Source organism: Tupaia chinensis, unplaced genomic scaffold, assembly GCF_000334495.1.
Source record: "Tupaia chinensis unplaced genomic scaffold, TupChi_1.0 Scaffold000628_1, whole genome shotgun sequence".
In the NCBI taxonomy this organism is placed as follows: Eukaryota; Metazoa; Chordata; class Mammalia; order Scandentia; family Tupaiidae; genus Tupaia; species Tupaia belangeri.
In genome coordinates, this window is record NW_006160148.1 from 667,747 (window position 1) to 673,746 (window position 6,000).

At 59.0% G+C, this 6,000-nt stretch overlaps 1 protein-coding gene across 8 annotated transcripts in view; it reads right to left on the bottom strand.

The window, feature by feature from the left end:
- Positions 1-6,000, bottom strand: part of STPG1 (sperm tail PG-rich repeat containing 1) — a 55,356-nt gene that overhangs the window by 29,428 nt on the left and 19,928 nt on the right. The window lies entirely within an intron of this gene.

The following is a 6,000-nucleotide window of genomic DNA, read 5'->3' on the forward strand; positions in this document are numbered from 1 at the left end:
TACCCCACAGCGCTTCCAGGGGGTGTTCTCGGGGCGCTTGCAGGAGCGCAAGGCCCGGAGCGGCTGGGTCCACAGCCCTGCTGAGAGCCCCCGGCTGGCGCGCCCGCGGGCTGGCTGCGGAGCGTGCTCTCCGTCCGGTCTCTGCCCAGGCTCGCCTTGTCTCCACGTCCCAGCCTGCTGCCCTCCTTCGGGCAGAGAGCGTGCCCACGGCACCACCAGTGCCCCCCCGGGTTTCCCCGTGGCTGGCAGCGTGTGGTTGTGGTTTCACAGGCCGGGTAGGGTGGCAGGTGCAACCAGCAGGTTTCTGAGCTGGTCTTTAAATGCGGTGATCCTCTGACCTCTGACCCCAGCCCCATGGCAAGCCGGCAGGTGGGGGCCCACGAGCTGATTCCTGCCCGGGGGTGGTATGATCCAGGTGACAGTGACAGAGGAGAGCTGATGGCCAGGGATAGTGTGACAGGAGGGAGGGCACGGCCGAGCCAGGCTCAGGGCACCCCAGGCCGAGGGCTCAGAACAGCCTGGTGGTGAGGGCGCACGGCAGGCTGCAGGAAGGATGGAGCAGCTTTTCCTGGGAGCCGTTGCTCTGAGATGGGCACTGTCCGGGGCTCATGGGCTCACTCATGAGAGCCCCATGTTAGGGACGAGCGGATGAGGCGGGACAGAAGACCCCAGGTCACCTGCCCCACCCAGACGAGCGACTGTGGGGGTCAGAGGAAGAGAAGGGCCCGAGAGCTGAGCCGGGCATTCTAGGGGCAGTGCCGCCACTCGCCAAGCAGCCCTGAGCACGTCGCCTCGCAGGGCTCAGCTTTGCCATTTGTAAGTCCAAGGTGTCGGGCCTTGGGGTGCTTTTGAGCTTCGGGACCCCTTAATCTTCGGAAAGGTGAAGCAGCAAGTGTAACTGTGACTTTTCCATATTTGAAAGCCCCTCCGGCCCCTGGGGTCCCACCACTCTCAACCTCGCCATCAGTTCACTGGAACTTCCTAAGCACCGAGTGCGTCTGGGGAGCCAGCGTTGCCAGATACCATACACGGCTGAATAGCGGCCCCGGCCCATGGTGTAGTGGTTAAGGCGCTGGACTCCCACGTGGCTGACCACAGTTCAAGTCCCAGACCTGGCATCTTGAATGTGCACGCATGCCCGAAATCCCAGAGGGGGACACAGGAGAAGGGACTGCGGCGTGGTCGTCCCCCCGTCCCTCTGCTCCTGTCTCTAGCAAGCACATGCGCCCTATAGCAAAATGTTTCTAAATATATAAATATATAGAATTGCAAGTAAACCGCCAAGAGCTCTCTTGGTACAAGTATACCCCGTGCAATATTTGGGACATGTAATACTAACACAGCTGTCACCTACCTGGAATTCCAATTTAACGTTTGTGTTTGCTAAACCTGACTACCTCCTGGCCTCCGCACGCAGGAACCATGCCACACAGCGAGCGGGCTAGGGCCGGGCCGAAGGGGGAAACTAGGCCCTGGAAGCCTGGAGGAATGAAGTACCACCCCATGCTCTCAGAAGACATCCATGGAGACCCACGGGATGCCGGCATGGCCAGGAGTAGATATGCAGACGTTTCCTCCTGCCATCCTGAGATTGGCCAGGGTTGGAGTATTTACACCACAGCAATAGGCAAACGCTGCCCCGGGACTTCTCCGTGAGGGGAAAGCCGGCCCCGGCCTGCCAGGCTGGATGCTATTCCTGCAGGCTCCTCTGCCTACCTCACAGGGGAGGGTTAGGCGAGTCTGTGCACAGGAAGAAGGTGGACCACCACCAATGCCGTCCCACTGCCCGCACAGCCTCGGTGGCCAGGACCCTCTTCGGAACGGAACTGTGAGAGGGAGGGTGACCAGCTGGTCTGTTCCCACCCCCAACAACGCACATTGGGGAGACATTGGTTGAAATCCACTTTGAGAATCTTTTGAAGGATGGAGGTTCTGGAGGGACACCCTGCACTGCCCAGAGAGGGACAATGACCACACCTGCTTGCCCTTGGAGGGTGCGGGGGGCCATGCAGAGGGAAGCGAGCAGGCAGGGCACCCACCTCCGTGCCCGGGTCACCGTCCCCCTCCCTGGGCTCATAGGCCTGCCCCATCAGTTCTAATTAACGTTCGCGTTTATCAACTCAATGGCTTCTGAAGTGAGTCTGGGAAGGGGTCTCTGCTGGACCATCACTAAAAACCACACTACATCTGGCTACTCCCCAAACTCTGCCCCGCTGCGGTCTTTCTGGGGTGGCTCGCTGCTAGTGGATGGCAACAAGTCTGCTAAAGGGCTAGAGGTGTGGGGCAGGAGGGGGACGTGACTGAGGTGGGGACAGCCCCGTCCTGTGCTCCAGTCACTGGCAAAACCTTGCAGGAGTTGAGGGTTCCAGAGGGAGCAACTTCCTCGAGCAAATGCCTCTAGTCTTAGGGTCTCGGGATGACACCTCGATCCATGTCGATGTGGCCCAAGGTGAGGGGAACGTGGCAGAGGCAGGAGAGATGCCATGTGCCCGGGCACACTCCCCCCAGCCAGCCTGCAGAGGCTACGAGGAGAGGGGAGGTCGGCGGTTTCCGGTGGCTGCTCCCTCCCCTGGTCACAGGCCTGCTCCACCCGGGAGCTCTAGTTCCCAGGGGCCGGTGTGGTTCCCCCGACTAAGACGGCTCCTTACCCCAGCTCCTGCCCCGTCTGCCCCACAGCCCACAGCCACGTGGGCCCTCGGTTCCCGCAGCTCTGACAGGTGGAAGAGGGGATGCAGCAACACCCTTCAAGCAAGAAAACACTTTCTGTTCTGAATGGGGAAGGATGGCAGGCGTGGAAGGTCATGGGGAGCCCTGCAGGGTGGGGAGAAGTGAGCCGCCGTGAGGACGGGGACAGTGAGCATGGCAGAGCAGACGGGAGGGCACTGGGCCTGCCCATCACAGCGGGGCCAGCCTCCAAGCCCTGGCTGACCCCGGCCGCCGGGAGGACCTGGTCCTCCACCTCATGCTTTCCAGCCTGCCTTGAGCTACGGGCAGCCCCCTGCCTCCCAGGGGGACGTGGGAAGGTTCAACCGGGCCGTTCTGCCTGGAGCCGCCTGTGTTCTCACCCCGTCCGGGGCCTCTAGCAGCTCTGAGTCCCAGAAACGGGAGAACGGAGACAAAGGGCCCACAGTGTGTGGCGGGGCTCCCAGGCATCTGCAGACGTGAGCAGGGGTGTGGGTGGCCTGGGAAGAACGCAGCGACTGCGGCTCCGAGCCCCGCGGGTGGGGGTAGGAGACGTGTACCAGGGGGCCCAGGGGAAGGTGATGGGCACAAAGCAGCCTGTGGGGGACGCCAGGGAGTGTCCCCTCCTGGAGCCACTGCCCTCGTGCTTGCTCTGCCTATCCCTGGTTGGGCAAGTCACTTAACCCTTTTAGTCTCAGGGTCATTATGTGAAGGTGGGATAATGACAGGACTTAGCTCACGGTTATTACGGGGATTAAAAGGGGTGAGGAAGGCAGAGGGCTGCGGGGGGTGTCTGGCACCGTGTCAGGGCCAGCCGAGTGTGTGACGTCACCAGGGCAGCCAGGCTTCCCAGAGCAGGAGGTAGGGCAGACCCCACTGGGTTTTGAACATGCAGCTCAAGGAACACTTGCGGTAAGGATCCCCTTGGCCATGACGGTCTCTGCAAACTGACTCTCCTGTCAGGATCCCTGACACACGGACATCCCTGGGCCGTGTCCTCCCAAGTGACTAAGCGAACGGTGTCAGCTCTGCACGATGTCACATGGGAGACGTGGCCAGCTTGCCCTTGAGAGCAGGGTCACTGTCAGCCCAGTATGGAACGCGCACGCCCCCTCACAGGTCACGCTGTGCATCCCCTGCCACTGCTCCTACATCCACACCTGGAAGGATCGAGTCTGCAGTCAGGGAGAGTGAGTCCAGGCTAGGGCCTGCCTGTGGACTTGAAGCACGGTTGGCCAGGTGGGAGTCCAACACCCTAACCACCACGCCACCTGCTGGCCCTAATCACACCCTTTTCTTTTTTTTTTATTTATTTAACTTTATTTTATCTATTTATTTATTGCTTATTTTAATTTGATGAGAGAGAGAAAGTGAGAAAGCAAGCTGCCAGGTCTGGGACTCAAACCATGGTCGACCCTGTGGGAGTCCAGTGGCTTAACCACCACACCACCTGCCTGCCCCATAACACCCTAATTTTTAAGAAGAGGAGGCAGAGATACAAAGACAGTAAGTGGTACCCTTGGATGAGACCGGGGTGGGGTGTCCCGCAGGCGGCCAGCTGCAGCCGGGCACGTCCCTGCTGCGGCACACACGGCACCCACACTCCTGCACCACGTGCTCGGGAAACGGGCTCGGTTAACAGCCAAACGGCCAGTCCAGACGCCGAGCCGTGCCTTGTGCCGGCAGCCGGGTCTCCAGGAGTGTGAGCTGGCCGAGCAGGGCTTGATGTGTGACTGCAAAGGGAGCCCGAAAGGCAGGCGCACCTCGCGGGCCCCGCCCGATGCCGTGCAGCTGCTAAGTGGGTCACAGAACCACTGTGAGGACACGGCCAGGTTGTGAGGTCAGGCCCGGGTGTGCGTGATTCATGCTTTAGGGGTGGCGAGGCACCGGGGTTTTAAAATCTGTCCTTAATTTACATTGCCTCACTAAATCATCGGGTGACGTTAAACAAGATCCGTGACTTCTCCACATCCATCTCCCTCAGGAAATACGAGCAGTGAGCGTGGACTAAGCCCTTTTCTTCCTGTCTCCGCAACTGGAAGAGCTCCCGAGTGTTATATAACTCAAGTGCGGTCTCAGATGAGGAGACTGCGGCCCAGGAAAGTCGAGTGGCTGGTCTACAGGCCCACGGCCAGGGACAGGGAGCGCATGGGGACCTGTCGCACACAACGCACTCGCTCACAAACGCGCCTGCCAACGCCGTGGGGCTGGGGGGCTGCAGCTCAAGAGCTGGGGTGGGATTGCTGCGGCCCTCTCTGTATTCGATGCCACCTGGGTTCCTCCTGAAAAGCTGTCGCGTTCTGAATGCTACCTCTAAGTCAGCCCTTTCCGCTCCTGCTTTCGATCTCCTAGAATGGCGCCTCCACAAAGAACGGACCTCCTCCCCGACCTCGAGCTTGGTCTGCCTTGCTGGGCCTTTTCAGAAACATGCTGACTTTTACAGACCAAATTTACGGCCGTGCGGCCACAAAGGCAGGCGTGGTGCCGTGTGTGGAAAGGGCAGAGGCGCTGGAGTGAACTCCATCGGGCTGAGGTCTAATTCTTCCAGCACTGATTCAGCGAGGATTTGTTCAGAGCCTCTTCTCTGCCAGGCCCTCTACTGTGGCCTTGGGTGGGTCCTTTAACTTCCCTAAGCTCAGCTTCCTCCTCGGTTAAATGAAGGTAACAAAAAACGCTTCCTTTTCCATTGCCCTGAGGGTGAGGGCCTAGAAGCCGTCTGACGGGCAGGAGCCCGCAGATGGCATAGCACTTAAGGCCCTGGATTCCCACGTGTTTGGTAATATTTCCTTTTTACTCCTTTTTTTTTTTTAAAAAAGAGGCCCAGTTTTTCTCTGGCCCTTAGCTCCGCCTTCCTTCTGACGGGCAGTGGGTCGGGGTCGGGTCCTGTCATTATTCTGACTGGGACCTGGGCTGCAAATGCCCCCATCGCATTGACAAACAGGAAGCCAGACGGAAAGTGAGAAAGAGACAGAGTTAAAGCATAGAAAACCAGGAGCCAGCAGATGGCATAGCACTTAAGGCCCTGGATTCCCACGTGGCTGACTGTGGTTCGAGTCCTAGAACCGGGCAGCTTTAAACTTGCTAGGCAAGTGTAAGTGCATTCCCAAAATCCCAGGAGGAGAAGGGAGGAGAAGGGATTGCTGCGTGGTCATCCCCGCTCGGGGGGATTTCTCATGTTCCTCTCTTTGTCTGTCTCTGTCTCTTTCTAGTGAGCGCATGCACCCTATGGCCGAAACCTGAAAAAATATATAGAAAAATAGAAACAGAAAAAACTCTGAGAAAACATTTATCATGGGGCGGGGGAATCTATAATTAATT